Genomic DNA, 19,348 nt, shown 5'->3' on the forward strand with positions numbered 1-19,348 from the left:
GGTTTTCAAGTCTTAGCCTATCGAATATACAGTGTCTATGGGGTCATATTGCACTTGATTCATTTTATCTCTATTTCTGCTTTTTGTGACTCCTCTCTTTGGCTGGAAAAATGGCTGTGTTTTTTTGTGAGTAGGTGCAGACCTAACATGGTGTGCTTTCGTCGTAAAGCCTTTTTGAAATCGGACACTGTGGTTGGATTAACAACAAGTTTAGCTTTAAAATGGTGTATAATACTTGTATGGTTGAGGAATTGTAATTATGAGATTTCTGTTGTTTGAATTTGGCGCCCTGCACTTTCACTGGATGTTGGTCAGGTGGGACGTTAGAGTCCCATGTACCCTAGAGAGGTAATCAAGTTGTTTTACAGACCTGGCATCCGTCTTGGGTCGTTTTCCATGACGATGTTAAATCTCTCTCTTAGCTAGCTCAACTCTGCACTTGCCTCTGCTAGTAAATCACTGTGTTAACATTAGCCTAGACTGAACCACAGAAAATAACAGTTTTAAACAATTGTAAAAACCATCTTCTTCCAGACAGAATAGTTCCTGTAGATTCAGACTCATCACCAATCTTTTGTTATGTTATGTAGGTTTCATAACCACGTCTGTATAACAATTCAATAATGATGAGACGGGAGACAGGAATCAGTTCAACCATTTATCTGGAACGTGATCATCTCAACACATACAAACCCCCATGATGCTCTGCGGCACAACCCCAATACACAACAATACATCAATAAATTAGTAAATGGAGACTAAACAAAACTTAGAGGATTTAAATGTTTAGTTGTAGAAAGTAGGGCCATGGGACAGGGTCAGAAAGGTCAGTATGTTTGATACCTGGTTACAGAGGTGACATAACAAGCATAAGGTCCATTATAACACAGTGAAGTAGGACCATGGGACAGGGTCAGAAAGGTCAGTATGTTTGATACCTGGTTACAGAGGTGACATAACAAGCATAAGGTCCATTATAACACATTGAAGTAGGGCCATGGGACAAGGTCAGAAAGGTCAGTATGTTTGATACCTGGTTACAGAGGTGACATAACAAGCATAAGGTCCATTATAACACAGTGAAGTAGGGCCATGGGACAAGGTCAGAAAGGTCAGTATGTTTGATACCTGGTTACAGAGGTGACATAACAAGCATGAGGTCCATTATAACACAGTGAAGTAGGGCCATGGGACAGGGTCAGAAAGGTCAGTATGTTTGATACCTGGTTACAGAGGTGACATAACAAGCATAAGGTCCATTATAACACAGTGAAGTAGGGCCATGGGACAGGGTCAGAAAGGTCAGTATGTTTGATACCTGGTTACAGAGGTGACATAACAAGCATGAGGTCCATTATAACACAGTGAAGTAGAGGTGGTTGTGTGATTTATGTGTGTGTGTGTTTGTCAATGTGTGTGTGTCGAGTGTGTGTCCAGTGTGCGTGTGTCTGTCAGATTGTGTGTGTCCTGTATGTGTGTGTCCTGTGTGTCCAGTGTGTGTGTGTGCATGTGTGTGTCTGTGTCCAGTGTGTGTGTCCAGCGTGTGTGTGTGTTTCCAGCGTGTGTGTGTGTGAGTCCAGTGTGTGTGTGTGTGTCCAGCATGTGTGTGTGTCCGGTGTGTGTGTGTTCCCAGCGTGTGTGTGTGTGTGTCCAGCGTGTGTGTGTGTGTTTCCAGCGTGTGTGTGTGTGTGTGTGTGTCCAGAGTGTGTGTGTGTGTGTCCAGAGTGTGTGTGTGTGTGTGTCCAGAGTGTGTGTGTGTGTGTGTGTGTCCAGAGTGTGTGTGTGTGTGTGTGTGTCCAGCGTGTGTGTGTGTCCAGCGTGTGTGTGTGTGTTTCCAGCGTGTGTGTGTGTGTGTGTGTGTGTGTCCAGAGTGTGTGTGTGTGTGTCCAGAGTGTGTGTGTGTGTGTGTCCAGAGTGTGTGTGTGTGTGTGTGTGTCCAGAGTGTGTGTGTGTGTGTGTGTCCAGTGTGTGTGTGTGTGTGTCCAGTGTGTGTGCGTGTTTGTCCAGTGTGTGTGCGTGTGTGTGTGTCCAGTGTGTGTGTGTGTGTTCATGTGTGTGTTTGTGTGTGTGTCAGTGTGTGTGTGTGTGTTCATGTGTGTGTTTGTGTGTGTGTCAGTGTGTGTGTGTGTCCAGCGTGTGTGTGTGTGTTTCCAGCGTGTGTGTGTGTGTCCAGAGTGTGTGTGTGTGTGTGTGTCCAGAGTGTGTGTGTGTGTGTGTCCAGTGTGTGTGTGTCCAGCGTGTGTGCGTGTGTGTGTGTGTGTGTGTCCAGTGTGTGTGCGTGTTTGTCCAGTGCGTGTTTGTCCAGTGTGTGTGCGTGTGTGTGTGTCCAGTGTGTGTGTGTCCAGTGTGTGTGTGTGTTCATATGTGTGTATGTCAGTGTGTGTTTGTGTGTGTGTGTCAGTGTGTGTGTGTGTGTCCAGTGTGTGTGTGTCAGTGTGTGTCCAAAGTGTGTCAGTGTGTGTGTGTGTCCAGTGTGTGTGTGTGTGTGTATCTACAGGGACAGTGAGGAGTCATCACCCCAAACCCCAAACCCTGGATAGAGGGGCTCAGTGAATGTGGAGGTGAATGTGATCAGTTGGGACAGTGTGTCAGAGGAGGCTCTATAGAAGGACAGAGTGCCGGCTGGCCAGTCCAGATACACTCCTACTCTGTGGGAGCTGGAGGAGGGGACGTCTATGGTAGTGTGATTATTATTGTGACAGGCATAGTAACTGTTGTCAGAGCAGAACAGACTCCAGGACTTCTCATTGTGTCCAAGACAACAGTCCTTATCCCTTCCTCTCCTGTTGATTTCTTTATACGTCACTCCTATAACAGCCCTTCTCCCACTCCACTCTACCTCCCAGTAACAGCGCCCAGTCAGACCCTCTCTACACAGCACCTGTCTACAGTCCTCAAATCTCTCTGGGTGATCAGGATACGGCTGCTTCTCTCTCCTCCATGTCACCTTTCTGTTGTCCTCAGACAGAGAGAGGCGTCTGTCTACTGTGTTTAGGTCCAGTGTGAGATCACAGACATCTGATGGATGAAACCAGACACAATATTAGAAATCATCATCATTCACATTAGAATATTAACTCACTTTTCACTAATTCATTTAATGTAGATGTTTCTAGGTATCAAAAGGAGAAGTTAAGGTAACTTGAGACTTGTTGAATGATCATATGTTTTACTGTATGGTTATATAAAACACACTTATTCCTATTAATTACACACACACACCCACACACACCCACACACACACACACACACACACACACACACACACAGTCAAAGCAACTCTTTGTAAACGTTGGTGTCCCTGATTTCTGCTTCTGTAGAACTACAGCTGATATTTAATATGACCAAGTCAGTAATGATGGTGGTCTTTGACTTTGACTTAACTTGAATTAAGACTTATTCTTAGTCATATTCTTCACAGCAGTCAACACTCACATTTTCTAAGTCCAGGTTTCATTCTGTTCTCTCCACCATGTTCCACACTGTAGCGGTAAGCAGAAGAACAGACAGTCATTGAGGGATACACCTGAACTCACACACACACACACACACACACACACACACACACACACACACACACACACACACACACACACACTTACTTACTGGACATATACACACACACAGTATCATAACTTTGTACAAGTGGTACGAATGTTTGTCTTAACTAGCCTGATAAGTCAAACATGTCTGATATGAACATTGACATAAACCCTCTACATACTTGAGTTTCTCCAGTCTGCAGTGTGGATCCTCCAGTCCAGCAGAGAGCAGTCTGACTCCTGAGTCTCCTGGGTGATTGTAGCTCAGGTCCAGCTCTCTCAGGTGTGAGGGGTTTGACCTCAGAGCTGAGACCAGAGAAGCACAGCCTTCCTCTGTGACTAGACAGCCTGACAGCCTGACAAAGAGTCAAATCATTTTAAAATCACACTGATATTCTTTGGTGGTGAAAATAGTGGCAGTATATTTTTATCCATATTCATGTCAAACTCTGATCTGTTTCACCTCCAGGTGTCGTTTATATCCCTGGTGTATATATCCCTGGTGTATATATCCCTGGTGTATATATCCCTGGTGTATATATCCCTGTGTTTCCATGGTGTATATATCCCTGTGTTTCCATGGTGTATATATCCCTGGTGTATATATCCCTGGTGTATATATCCCTGTGTTCCCCTGGTGTATATATCCCTGGTGTATATATCCCTGGTGTATATATCCCTGTGTTCCCCTGGTGTATATATCCCTGGTGTATATATCCCTGGTGAATATATCCCTGTGTTTCCCTGGTGTATATATCCCTGGTATATATATCCCTGTGTTTCCCTGGTGTATATATCCCTGGTGTATATATCCCTGGTGTATATATCCCTGTGTTTCCCTGGTGTATATATCCCTGGTGAATATATCCCTGTGTTTCCCTGGTGTATATATCCCTGGTATATATATCCCTGGTATATATATCCCTGTGTTTCCCTGGTGTATATATCCCTGGTGTATATATCCCTGGTGTATATATCCCTGGTGTATATATCCCTGGTGTATATATCCCTGGTGTATATATCCCTGGTGTATATATCCCTGGTGTATATATCCCTGTGTTTCCCTGGTGTATATATCCCTGTGTTTCCCTGGTGTATTTATCCCTGTGTTCCCTGGTGTATATATCCCTGGTGTATATATCCCTGTGTTTCCCTGGTGTATATATCCCTGGTGTATATATCCCTGGTATATATATCCCTGTGTTTCCCTGGTGTATATATCCCTGGTGTATATATCCCTGGTGTATATATCCCTGGTGTATATATCCCTGTGTTTCCCTGGTATATATATCCCTGTGTTTCCCTGGTGTATATATCCCTGGTGTATATATCCCTGGTGTATATATCCCTGGTGTATATATCCCTGGTGTATATATCCCTGGTGTATATATCCCTGATGTATATATCCCTGTGTTTCCCTGGTGTATATATCCCTGGTGTATATATCCCTGGTGTATATATCCCTGTGTTCCCTGTTTCTCGGTACCAGTTTGTCTTGTATGTTTATCAAGTCAACCAGCGTTTTTCTCTACTGCTGCTTCTGTTCGTTCCTCCCGGTTTTTGTCCCTTGCCTGTTTTCTGGACTCTTTACGCACCTGCCTGACCATTCTGCCTGTCCTGACCTGTAGTCTGCCTGTCCTGACCTGTAGTCTGCCTGTCCTGACCTCTTCTGCCTGTCCTGACCTCTAGCCTGCCTGACCATTCTGCCTGTCCTGACCTCTAGTCTGCCTGTCCTGACCTCATGCCTGCCTGTCCTGACCTCTAGCCTGCCTGACCATTCTGCCTGTCCTGACCTCTAGTCTGCCTGACCATTCTGCCTGTCCTGACCTCTTCTGCCTGTACTGACCTCTTCTGCCTGTCCTGACCTCTAGCCTGCCTGACCATTCTGCCTGTCCTGACCTCTAGCCTGTCTGACCATTCTGCCTGTCCTGACCTCTAGTCTGCCTGTCCTGACCTCTAGCCTGCCTGACCATTCTGCCTGTCCTGACCTCTTCTGCCTGTACTGTCCAGTCTGCCTGTCCTGACCTCTAGCCTGCCTGTCCAGTCTGCCTGTCCTGACCTCTAGCCTGCCTGTCCAGTCTGCCTGTCCTGACCAGTCTGCCTGTCCTGACCTCTAGCCTGCCTGACCAGTCTGCCTGTCCTGACCTCTAGTCTGCCTGACCAGTCTGTCTGCCTGTCCTGACCTCTAGTCTGCCTGTCCAGTCTGCCTGTCCTGACCTCTAGCCTGCCTGACCAGTCTGCCTGTACTGTCCAGTCTGCCTGTCCTGACCTCTAGCCTGCCTGACCAGTATGCCTGTCCTGTCCAGTCTGCCTGTCCTGACCTCTAGTCTGCCTGTCCTGTCCAGTCTGCCTGTCCTGACCTCTAGTCTGCCTGTCCTGTCCAGTCTGCCTGTCCTGACCTCTAGTCTGCCTGACCAGTCTGCCTGTCCTGACCTCTAGTCTGTCTGACCAGTCTGCCTGTCCTGACCTCTAGTCTGTCTGACCAGTCTGCCTGTCCTGACCTCTAGCCTGCCTGACCATTCTGCCTGTCCTGACCTCTTCTGCCTGTCCTGACCTCTAGTCTGCCTGACCAGTCTGCCTGTCCTGTCCAGTCTGTCTGTCCTGACCTCTAGCCTACCTGACCAGTCTGCCTGTCCTGACCTCTAGCCTCCCTGACCATTCTGCCTGTCCTGACCTCTAGCCTGCCTGACCAGTCTGCCTGTCCTGACCAGTCTGTCTGTCCTGACCTCTAGCCTGCCTGACTAGTCTGCCTGTCCTGACCTCTAGCCTGCCTGACCTGCCTGACCAGTCTGTCCACGACCATTCTCTTGCCTCCCCCTTTTAGTATATTAATAAATATCAAATACTCTAACCATCTGCCTCCCGTGCCATCTGGGTCTCTTCTTGTGCCTTAAACCACACTGCTATTCTTTGAGGGAATCCCCTTTTATTTGAGGGTAGTTTAATACATTTCCAACATTTTAGATTTGAGATCAAATGTTTCATTTGAGGTGACAGTATATAATGTCACCTTTTATTTGAGGATATTTTAAGACATTTCTGTTTCACCATTAATAACGAAAACTCTTTGTTTCCAGTCTCCCCATTAGAAGAAGACATAAGTAATTCTGACCAATTACCTTATAGTGTATTAAAGTAGTCAAAAGTTTAGTATTTGGTCGTAAACTCGTTGGTTGCATTTGCAGTTTGTTTTTGGTTGTGTTTTGAGCAATAATAAAATGGTGGATGATGAGTGGAGTACTTTTCTGTCTAAGAGAGTAGATAACATGTTTCTAAACAATAATAAATTAATCCTGATGAAGCCATGATTAAGAAAAATCATGAAAGAATCAAGAATAATAATGAGTGAGAAAGTTACAGAGGCTACAACAAAACATGCTAACCTCTCACCATTACCAATAACAGAGGCTACAACAAAACATCACTAACCTCTCACCATTACCAATAACAGAGGCTACAACAAAGCATGCTAACCTCTCACCATTACCAATAACAGACGCTCCAACAAAACATCACTAACCTCTCACCATTACCAATAACAGAGGCTACAAAAAAGCATGCTAACCTCTCACCATTACCAATAACAGAGGCTACAACAAAACATGCTAACCTCTCACCATTACCAATAACAGAGACTACAACAAAACATGCTAACCTCTCACCATTACCAATAACAGAGGACACAACAAAACATGCTAACCTCTCACCATTAACAATAACAGAGGATACAACAAAACATCACTAACCTCTCACCATTACCAATAACAGAGGCTACAACAAAGCATGCTAACCTCTCACCATTACCAATAACAGACGCTCCAACAAAACATCACTAACCTCTCACCATTACCAATAACAGAGGCTACAACAAAGCATGCTAACCTCTCACCATTACCAATAACAGAGGCTACAACAAAACATGCTAACCTCTCACCATTACCAATAACAGAGACTACAACAAAACATGCTAACCTCTCACCATTACCAATAACAGAGGCTACAACAAAACATGCTAACCTCTCACCATTACCAATAACAGAGGCTACAACAAAACATGCTAACCTCTCACCATTACCAATAACAGAGGCTACAACAAAACATGAAAACCTCTCACCATTACCAATAACAGAGGGGGTCTGATCTTTGTGCCTCTGTAACTTTCTCATTCATCATTATTCTCGATTCATTCCTGATTATTCATAATCATGGTAGCATCCACATGAATGTAGAAGTGTTCAGAAACATCTTCTATTCTTACTGACAATACAAGTGAAGTGACTCCAAAATGACAGGACATTATTCACCATTCAGTTTCTATTAGGAAAACATCGAAAACACAACTAAGACAAACTGTTAATTAATTCAACAAGTTTGTAGAATCTCCAGCTTGATGTAATCACTGCAGGCTTGGAATATGGGACCAAATACTAAACTTATGACTACATTAATACAATATAAGTGAATATGTCTGAGTAATTACAACTTTTTCAAATGGGAGAACTACATACATAAAGTGCTTTCATATCTGATAATACTGACCTCAGAGTCTCCAGTTTACAGTGGGGATTCCCCAGTCCAGCAGAGAGCAGCTTCACTCCTGAATCCTTCAGGTCATTGTTACTCAGATCCAGCTCTCTCAGGTGTGAGGGGTTTGACTCCAGAACTGAGACCAGAGAAGCACAGCCTTCCTCTGTGACTCCACAGCCTGACAGTCTGACAAAGAGATCATCATGACTTCACAAACACACTGTTCATTTAACAACAGTAGTGTAGAAGGACAATGGCAGATGCATTTGGTTTATTCTCTCAAACAACAAAGATTCATCTTCCGTTTCCTAGAATTGTATGGTCATATTGTTATACTAATGTGAACATCAATGAATTTATTCAATATGTTATTCAATATAATATTATATACATATTATAATAAATATTTTTCTCTAAACTGAATATTTCTTCCTGATGATTAGTTCTTAAATGTCATTTTATTTACTCACACAGCAGCTCTGGAGGCTTTGACCACTGGCAGCAGCCTCAGAAGACCTTCCTCTGATCTGGAGTATTTCTTCAGGTCAAACACATCCAGCTCCTTTTCTGAAGTCAGCAACACAAAGACCAGAGCTGACCACTGTGCAGGTGACAGGTTGTGTTCTGAAAGTCTTCCTGATCTCAGGTATCTTTGGATCTCCTCCACTAGAGAATGGTCATTCAGTTCATTCAGACAGTGGAACAGATTGATGCACCTCTCTGGAGAGGGATTCTCCCTGATCTTCTTCTTCATGTACTTGACTGTTTCTTCATGGGTCTGTGAGCTGCTTCTTGTCTTTGTCAGTAGACCTTGTAAGTGTTTCTGATTGGACTCCAGTGAGAGGCCCAGAAGGAAGCGGAGGAAAAGGTCCATGTTTCCCGTCTCACTTTGTAAGGCTTTATCCACAGCACTCTTGAAGACTGTAACTTCAGGTTTGTCTCTGAACAACGAAAAAACGTTGCTGGACTTTGGAGGTTTGGCCAGTAGATTCTCCTTGTTGTTGATGAATGAGAGGAACACATATACAGCAGCCAGAAACTCCTGAATGCTCAGATGTACGAAGCAGTACACCTTGTTCTGGTACAGCCCACATTCCTCTTTAAAGAGCTGTGTGCACAATCCTGAGTAGACTGAGGCTTCATTGACATCAATGCCAGCCTCTTTCAGGTCTTCTTCATAGAAAATCAGATTGCCATTCACAAGCTGTTGAAAAGCCAGTTTTCCCAGTGACAGAATGCTCTTTTTATTCCAGTGTGGACCTGTCTCTTCTTTCCCAAGATACTTTTCATTATTCTGTTTGGTATGAAACACCACAAGGTGTGTGTACATCTCAGTCAGAGTCTTGGGCATCTCTTCTCTCTTATGTTTCAGCATGTGATCAAGGACTATTGCGGAAATCCAACAGAAGACTGGAATGTGGCACATGATGTGGAGGCTCCTTGATGTCTTTATGTGTGAGATGATTCTGTTGGCCAGGTCCTCATCACTGAATCTCTTCCTGAAGTACTCCTCCTTCTGTGGGTCATTGAACCCTTGTACCTCTGTCACCTGGTCAACACATCCTGAAGGGATCTTATTGGCTGCTGCAGGTCGGGTAGTTATCCAGAGGAGAGCAGAAGGAAGCAGATTTCCCTTGATGAGATTTGTAAGCAGAACATCCACTGAGGTGGACTCTGTGACGTCCCAACAGATCTTGTTCTTCTGGAAGTCTAGAGGCAGTCGGCACTCATCCAGACCATCAAAGATGAACAGAACTTTGTACTTGTCGTAGTTGGAGATTCTTGATTGTTTGGTTTCCATTGAGAAGTGATTAAGAAGTTCAATGAAAGTGTGTTTGTCCTCTTTCATCAAATTCAGCTCCCGAAAAGGGAATGAAAATACAAATTGGACATCCTGATTTGCTTTTCCTTCAGCCCAGTCCAGAATGAACTTCTGCACAGAGACTGTTTTTCCAATGCCAGCGACTCCCTTTGTCAGCACAGTTCTGATAAGTTTGTCTTGTCCCGTTAAGGGTTTGAAGATGTCGTTACATTTGATTGCAGTCTCTGGTCTTGCTTGTTTCCTGGATGTTGTCTCAATCTGTCTCAGCTCATGTTCATTATTGACCTCTCCTGTTCCGCCCTCTGTGATGTAGAGCTCTGTGTAGATCTTATTGAGAAGTGTTGGGTTTCCTTGTTTAGCGATCCCCTCAAATACACATTGAAACTTCTTCTTTAGATTAGATTTGAGTTCACGTTGGCAAATCACAGCAAGCTCATCTGAATCTAGAAATAACACAGAGGATATTAATATTACATCTGTTTTAATGTCTACAGTATTGTAGGACTGTTATAAAGTTTTACATTATAATCATTTATTATCTTAGCTGCCTGTATAAATGTGTAAATGTTTTCATAATGCATTACAGACTGGTGTGACTGATTATATTATTATTGGTATTATTGATGGTATTATTAATGTTCTCTCTCTCTCATCTCTCTCTCAACTCTCTCTCTAAATTAATCAACACATCCTTCTGCTACTTGACGAGGTCACTTGTTGTTGTGTTAAGGCTGCTACAATATCATTGAGTTAAACAGCTACTTTAGCTGTACTTTAGCTTTTAAATGTTATAAAACAGCACTCAACATGAGTCAGACAGATCTTACATTTCTCCAGTGTGTCAGCAAGCTCCTTCTGGTTCATTTTCCTCAGGACGTGCAGTGTGATCTTCAGAGCCCCCTCTCTGGCACTGCTCTCCTGCTGCTCATCTTCAGCGTCCACCAAATCCTTATCCTGCTTCTGACTCTCAAGGCCTTCTGGGAGTTCTGGACTAAGAATCCTCTTGAACATCTTCAGCTCGATCTTCACAAATGTCATAATTTTCTCTTCAAGCAACTGAAATAAATCAAGTAAATAAGTTAAGCAAGAGAATAAATGCTTTCTCATTAACACATTACTGAATGATTGACAGATCAACTTTACTTGAGGTAAACAAAAACAAATGTACATAACAGGACCACATACACTGAATATGGAGGCCAGGTCTGTTTGATGACTCTGGGAAGACTGACGACTGAGAATCTCTGACTCTGATCTCTCCTGTTGGTTTCTGTGGACAAAACATGAGATTACATCTCCTCATACAGGGAGTACACACACACACACACACACACACACACACACACACACACACACACACACATACACACACACACACACACACACACACACGCACACACACACACACACACGCAGGGAGGGAATGTTGTGTTTGTTTAATATTGTTTTAGGACTATGAAAATGGACAAAAGGATGAGCCTATGTATTATGAAAACAACAAAAATAAATGGGAAAATGGGAGAGGAGAAATGACTAGAGACAGTGTGGTTTAACTCACTGACCAGGACCCATGAGTTCTTCTTACCTTTGTTCAGTAGAAAAGTCTCCCTCTCTAAACAGTATAGGTAGACCCATAGACTTGTCACTCTTCATTGACACACAGCTGGGTACAGGGGAGGCTGGTCTCTCCTGCTTGATTGGTCTTCAACACAACAGAGACAAACATTACATCTCTCATCTACTCTGAGCTCAGATGGGGAAACATAAGAAGAGTTTCATTCCAAAATGCTATATATCCATTTTCAGAAATGTTCGTAAATGAGCATTTATTGTTTAAAGAAGTTATGTTTACATATTTCTTGCTAAATGAGGGGATGGCACGTGGGTACCTGCTTCTATAAACCAATGAGGAGATGGCACGTGGGTACCTGCTTCTATAAACCAATGATGCAGCGCGAACTGCGTCACAAATAGAACTGACTTCCAGACGCTCATTGGCGCGCGAGCAGTGTGTCATTTTTAATAACAAAATTAATTTAGCGACGCGAGCGTTGTAGTCAGTCTGTCAGCCCCGCTAAAAGGCTGGTGTCGTTACTCTGCCTTCTCCGGGGCATGTTGAGGTAAATTTACTAACCGGGAGGGTTGAATGATGTAATTTATTGGAGGGCTGGAAGACGCACTCTCGAGGTTGTTTACTCACAATATCAGATATTAAGATGATTTTTATAATGAATGTATACTGAGGTTGAGGTTCTGACTAGTGATTATTTACCCGGGGTTCAATACCTGCTATTGAGGCACCCTGAAAATAATATTCAAAAGTTCGGTCCTTGGACACAGAGGGGTTAAACACGAAAGTTACCGTCCATCTAGTGAAGAGAGGAGAACCGGACAGAGGTAGCCAGCATCTGTTAACGAGACAGGGAGAAGCCTCACCTGGATTTAACAAGTGGAAGAAACAACCGGGGAGCTCCATCGGTCCACAAGAAATGCAGGCAGCCGGTGATGATGTAGTGGTAGCTATGGAAACTAGGATGCTGCTGGTAGAGTAGCTAGCTAGCTTACCGAGCTGTACCAACTAGCTAGGATAACTAGGATGCTGCTGGTAGAGTAGCTAGCTAGCTTACCGAGCTGTACCGAATAGCTTGGTTAATTAGCAGGTCGTTCTGTCCCTCGTCTCGATGATGATGACGAATCCGGTGAACCACAAAATGAAACAAGGATAGAGAGTGAAAAGGATCTGGCTACACTCACACTGTCCCTGACCGTAAAGAAAAAAGCAAATTGAACAGTAAACTTCGGCGTCTCAACACTGTAACAAACTCCATCGTTATTCCCAACAACGTGGACGAGGACGGTTCTGTACGGGGACGCGGACGGTTCTGTACGGGGACGAGGACAGTTCTGTACGGGGACGGGGACAGTTCTGTACGGGGACATGGACGGTTCTGTACGGGGACGCAGACAGTTCTGTACGGGGACATGGACAGTTCTGTACGGGGACATGGACGGTTCTGTACGTGGACGAGGACAGTTCTGTACGGGGACGGGGACAGTTCTGTACGGGGACATGGACGGTTCTGTACGGGGACGCGGACGGTTCTGTACGGGGACGAGGACAGTTCTGTACGGGGACGGGGACAGTTCTGTACGGGGACATGGACGGTTCTGTACGGGGACGCAGACAGTTCTGTACGGGGACGGGGACAGTTCTGTACGGGGACATGGACGGTTCTGTACGTGGACGAGGACAGTTCTGTACGGGGACGGGGACAGTTCTGTACGGGGACATGGACGGTTCTGTACGGGGACGCAGACAGTTCTGTACGGGGACGCAGACAGTTCTGTACGGGGATGAGGACAGTTCCGTACGGGGACATGACCAGTGCAACACAATCAACTAAACCCAGTCTTTACAGTGGGTTACATTAGTAATATTCATTTTAAACAAACATTCTATGTTTTTTTGTAACAATATGTTGAGATCTGGGACCATATCACCAAAGTGTCTCAGAGTAGAAAAGTGGTCATATAAGTGCTGAGAATAAAGACATTTGACACTTATGGGTATAAATTAAAGCTATGCATGAAGCCTCTAGTCCCACCTAGTCGGCAGATATTTAGGACACCTTGTGAGCTGTCCTAAGTAGTTTAGAGTTAAGAGCAGGTGTCTTGATAATACTATAGAATAATGCAGTGAGTCAGTGGTTCCTGAGCCACATGTAAACAGTAACTGAATGATTGCTTGATGGGATCCGTGAGCTGACAAGGTAAAAAATCTGCCCCTGAAGAAGGCATTCAACCCACTGTTCCATGGCTGTTATTGTAAATAACAACTGCTAACCATGTGCATGTAACCAATAACATCTGCTAACCCTGTGCATGTGACCAATAACATCTGCTAACCATGTGTGTGTAACCAATAACATCTGCTAACCATGTGCATGTAACCAATAACATCTGCTAACCATGTGCATGTGACCAATAACATCTGCTAACCATGTGTGTGTGACCAATAACATCTGCTAACCCTGTGTATGTGACCAATAACATATGCTAACCATGTGTATGTGACCAATAACATCTGCTAACCCTGTGTATGTCACCAAGAACTTCTGCTAACCATGTGTGTGTGACCAATAACATCTGCTAACCCTGTGTATGTGACCAATAACATTGCTAACCATGTGTGTGTGTGACCACTAACATTGCTAACCCTGTGTTTGTGACCAATAACATCTGCTAACCATGTGTATGTGACCAATAACATCTGCTAACCATGTGTATGTAATCAATAACGTCTGCTAAACCATGTGACCAATAACATCTGCTAACCATGTGTATGTGACGAATAACATCTGCTAACCATGTGTATGTGACCAATAACATCTGCTAACCATGTGCATGTGACCAATAACATCTGCTAAACCCTGTGTGTGTGACCAATAACATCTGCTAACCCTGTGTATGTGACCAATAACATTGCTAACCATGTGTGTGTGTGACCACTAACATTGCTAACCATGTGTGTGTGACCAATATCATCTGCTAACCCTGTGTTTGTGACCAATAACATCTGCTAACCCTGTGCATGTGACCAATAACATCTGCTAACCATGTGTGTGTAACCAATAACATCTGCTAACCATGTGTATGTAACCAATAACATCTGCTAACCATGTGAATGTGACCAATAACATCTGCTAACCATGTGTGTGTGACCAATAACATCTGCTAACCCTGTGTATGTGACCAATAACATATGCTAACCATGTGTATGTGACCAATAACATCTGCTAACCCTGTGTATGTCACCAAGAACTTCTGCTAACCATGTGTGTGTGACCAATAACATCTGCTAACCCTGTGTATGTGACCAATAACATTGCTAACCATGTGTGTGTGTGACCACTAACATTGCTAACCCTGTGTTTGTGACCAATAACATCTGCTAACCATGTGTATGTGACCAATAACATCTGCTAACCATGTGTATGTAACCAATAACATCTGCTAACCATGTGTATGTAACCAATAACATCTGATAACCCTGTGTATGTAATCAATAACGTCTGCTAACCATGTGACAAATAACATCTGCTAACCATGTGTATGTGACCAATAACATCTGCTAACCATGTGTATGTGACCAATAACATCTGCTAACCATGTGCATGTGACCAATAACATCTGCTAAACCCTGTGTGTGTGACCAATAACATCTGCTAACCCTGTGTATGTGACCAATAACATTGCTAACCATGTGTGTGTGTGACCACTAACATTGCTAACCATGTGTGTGTGACCAATATCATCTGCTAACCCTGTGTTTGTGACCAATAACATCTGCTAACCATGTGTATGTGACCAATAACATCTGCTAACCATGTGTGTGTAACCAATAACATCTGCTAACCCTGTGTATGTAATCAATAACATCTGCTAACCATGCGACCAATAACATCTAACCCTGTGTATGTGACCAATAACATCTGCTAACCAACCATGTGACCAATAACATCTGCTAACCATGTGTATGTGACGAATAACATCTGCTAAACCCTGTGTATGTGACCAATAACATCTGCTAACCCTGTGTATGTGACGAATAACATCTGCTAAACCCTGTGTATGTGACCAATAACATCTGCTAACCCTGTGTATGTGACCAATAACATCTGCTAACCATGTCTGTGACCAATAACATCTGCTAACAATGTGTATGTGACCAATAACATCTGCTAACCCTGTGTACGTGACCAATAACATCTGCTAACCATGTGACCAATAACATCTGCTAACCATGTGTATGTGACCAATAACATCTGCTAAACCCTGTGTATGTGACGAATAACATCTGCTAACCCTGTGTATGTGACCAATAACATCTGCTAACCATGTCTATGTGACCAATAACATCTAACCCTGTGTGTGCGACCAATAACATCTGCTAACCCTGTGTATGTGACCAATAACATCTGCTAACCATGTTTATGTGACAAATAACATCTGCTAAATGTGTATGTAACCAATAACATCTGCTAACCATGTGTATATAACCAAAGACATCTGCTAACCATGTGACCAATAACATCTGCTAACCCTGTGTCTATAACCAATAACATCTGCTAACCATGTGACCAATAACATCTGCTAACCCTGTGTATGTGACCAATAACATCTGCTAACCATGTTTATGTGACAAATAACATCTGCTAAATGTGTATGTAACCAATAACATCTGCTAACCATGTGTATATAACCAAAGACATCTGCTAACCATGTGACCAATAACATCTGCTAACCCTGTGTCTATAACCAATAACATCTGCTAACCATGTGACCAATAACATCTGCTAACCATGTGTATGTGACCAATAACATCTGCTAAACCCTGTGTATCTGACCAATAACATCTGCTAACCCTGTGTATGTGACCAATAACATCTGCTAACCATGTCTATGTGACCAATAACATCTAACCCTGTGTGTGCGATCAATAACATCTGCTAACCCTGTGTATGTGACCAATAACATCTGCTAACCATGTCTATGTGACAAATAACATCTGCTAAATGTGTATGTAACCAATAACATCTGCTAACCATGTGTATATAATCAATAACATCTGCTAACCATGTGACCAACAACATCTGCTAACCCTGTGTATATAACCAATAGCATCTGCTAACCATGTGACCAATAACATCTGCTAACCATGTGTATGTGACCAATAACATCTGCTAAACCCTGTGTATGTGACCAATAACATCTGCTAACCCTGTGTATGTGACCAATAACATCTGCTAACCATGTCTATGTGACCAATAACATCTGCTAACAATGTGTATGTGACCAATAACATCTGCTAACCCTGTGTACGTGACCAATAACATCTGCTAACCATGTGACCAATAACATCTGCTAACCATGTGTATGTGACCAATAACATCTGCTAAACCCTGTGTATGTGACCAATAACATCTGCTAACCCTGTGTATGTGACCAATAACATCTGCTAACCATGTCTATGTGACCAATAATATCTGCTAACCCTGTGTATGCGACCAATAACATCTGCTAACCATGTCTATGTGACCAATAACATCTAACCCTGTCTATGTGACCAATAACATCTGCTAAATGTGTATGTAACCAATAACATCTGCTAACCCTGTGTATATAACCAATAACATCTGCTAACCCTGTGTATGTGACCAATAACATCTGCAAACCATGTGTATGTGACCAATAACATCTGCTAACCATGTGTATGTAACCAATAACATCTGCTAACCATGTGTATGTGACCAATAACATCAGCTAACCATGTGTATGTGACCAATAACATCTGCTAACCATGTGTATGTGACAAATAACATCTGCTAACCATGTGTATGTAACCAATAACATCTGCTAACCCTGTGTATGTAACCAATAACATCTGCTAACCATGTGACCCATAACAACTGCTAACCATGTGGATGTGACCAATGACATCTGCTAACCATGTGTATGTGACCAATAACATCTGCTAACCATGTGTATGTGACCAATAACATCTGCTACCCATGTGACCAATAACATCTGCTAACCATGTGTATGTGACCAATAACATCTGCTACCCATGTGACCAATAACATCTGCTAACCATGTGTATGTGACCAATAACATCTGCTAAACCCTGTGTATGTGACCAATAACATCTGATAACCATGTGTATGTGACCAATAACATCTGCTAACCCTATGTATGTAACCAATAACATCTGCCCTCCATGTGTATGCATCCAATAACATCTGCTAACCCTGTGTATGTGACCAATAACATCTGCTAACCATGTGAACAATAACATCTGCTAACCATGTGTATGTAACCAATAACGTCTGCTAACCATGTCTATGTGACCAATAACATCTGCTAAATGTGTATGTGACCAATAACATATGTTAACCATGTGTATGTGACCAATAACATCTGCTAACCATGTGTATGTAACCAATAACATCTGCTAACCATGTGTACATGACCAATAACATCTGCTAACCATGTGAACAATAAGATCTGCTAACCATGTGTATGTGACCAATAACATCTGCTAACCATGTGTATGTGACCAATAACATCAGCTAACCATGTGTATGTGACCAATAACATCTGCTAACCATATGTATGTGACAAATAACATCTGCTAACCATGTGTATGTAACCAATAACATCTGCTAACCCTGTGTATGTAACCAATAACATCTGCTAACCATGTGACCCATAACAACTGCTAACCCTGTGGATGTGACCAATGACATCTGCTAACCATGTGTATGTGACCAATAACATCTGCTAACCATGTGTATGTGACCAATAACATCTGCTACCCATGTGACCAATAACATCTGCTAACCATGTGTATGTGACCAATAACATCTGCTACACATGTGACCAATAACATCTGCTAACCATGTGTATGTGACCAATAACATCTGCTAAACCCTGTGTATGTGACCAATAACATCTGATAACCATGTGTATGTGACCAATAACATCTGCTAACCCTATGTATGTAACCAATAACATCTGCCCTCCATGTGTATGCATCCAATAACATCTGCTAACCCTGTGTATGTGACCAATAACATCTGCTAACCATGTGAACAATAACATCTGCTAACCATGTGTATGTAACCAATAACGTCTGCTAACCATGTCTATGTGACCAATAACATCTGCTAAATGTGTATGTGACCAATAACATATGTTAACCATGTGTATGTGACCAATAACATCTGCTAACCATGTGTATGTAACCAATAACATCTGCTAACCATGTGTACATGACCAATAACATCTGCTAACCATGTGAACAATAAGATCTGCTAACCATGTGTATGTGACCAATAACATCTGCTAACCATGTGCATGTGACCAATAACATCTGCTAACCATGTGCATGTGACCAATAACATCTGCTAACCATGGGTATGTAACCAATAACATCTGCTAACCCTGTGACCAATAACATCTAACCCTGGTTATGTGACCAATAACATCTGCTAACCATGTGACCAATAACATCTGCTAACCATGTGTATGTGACCAATAACATCTGCTAAACCCTGTGTATGTGACCAATAACATCTGCTAACCCTGTTTATGTGACCAATAACATCTGCTAACCATGTGTATGTGACCAATAACATCTGCTAACCATGTGACCAATAACATCTAACCCTGTGCATGTGACCAATAACATCTGCTAACCATGTGACCAATAACATCTAACCCTGTGCATGTGACCAATAACATCTGCTAACCATGTGACCAATAACATCTGCTAACCATGTCTATGAGACCAATAACATCTGCTAAACCCTGTGTATGTGACCAATAACATCTAACCCTGTGTGTGCGACCAATAACATCTGCTAACCATGTCTATGTGACCAATAACATCTGCTAA

General features: G+C 42.8%; 1 protein-coding gene and 1 pseudogene across 1 annotated transcript in view; one reads left to right on the plus strand and one right to left on the minus strand.

Moving 5' to 3' along the window:
• The window catches only part of LOC118937844 (NLR family CARD domain-containing protein 3-like), a 159,253-nt gene that overhangs the window by 46,039 nt on the left and 93,866 nt on the right, over positions 1 to 19,348 (plus strand). The window lies entirely within an intron of this gene.
• Positions 9,416 to 11,766, minus strand: LOC118937849 (annotated as a pseudogene).

Source organism: Oncorhynchus mykiss, chromosome 12, assembly GCF_013265735.2.
Source record: "Oncorhynchus mykiss isolate Arlee chromosome 12, USDA_OmykA_1.1, whole genome shotgun sequence".
In the NCBI taxonomy this organism is placed as follows: Eukaryota; Metazoa; Chordata; class Actinopteri; order Salmoniformes; family Salmonidae; genus Oncorhynchus; species Oncorhynchus mykiss.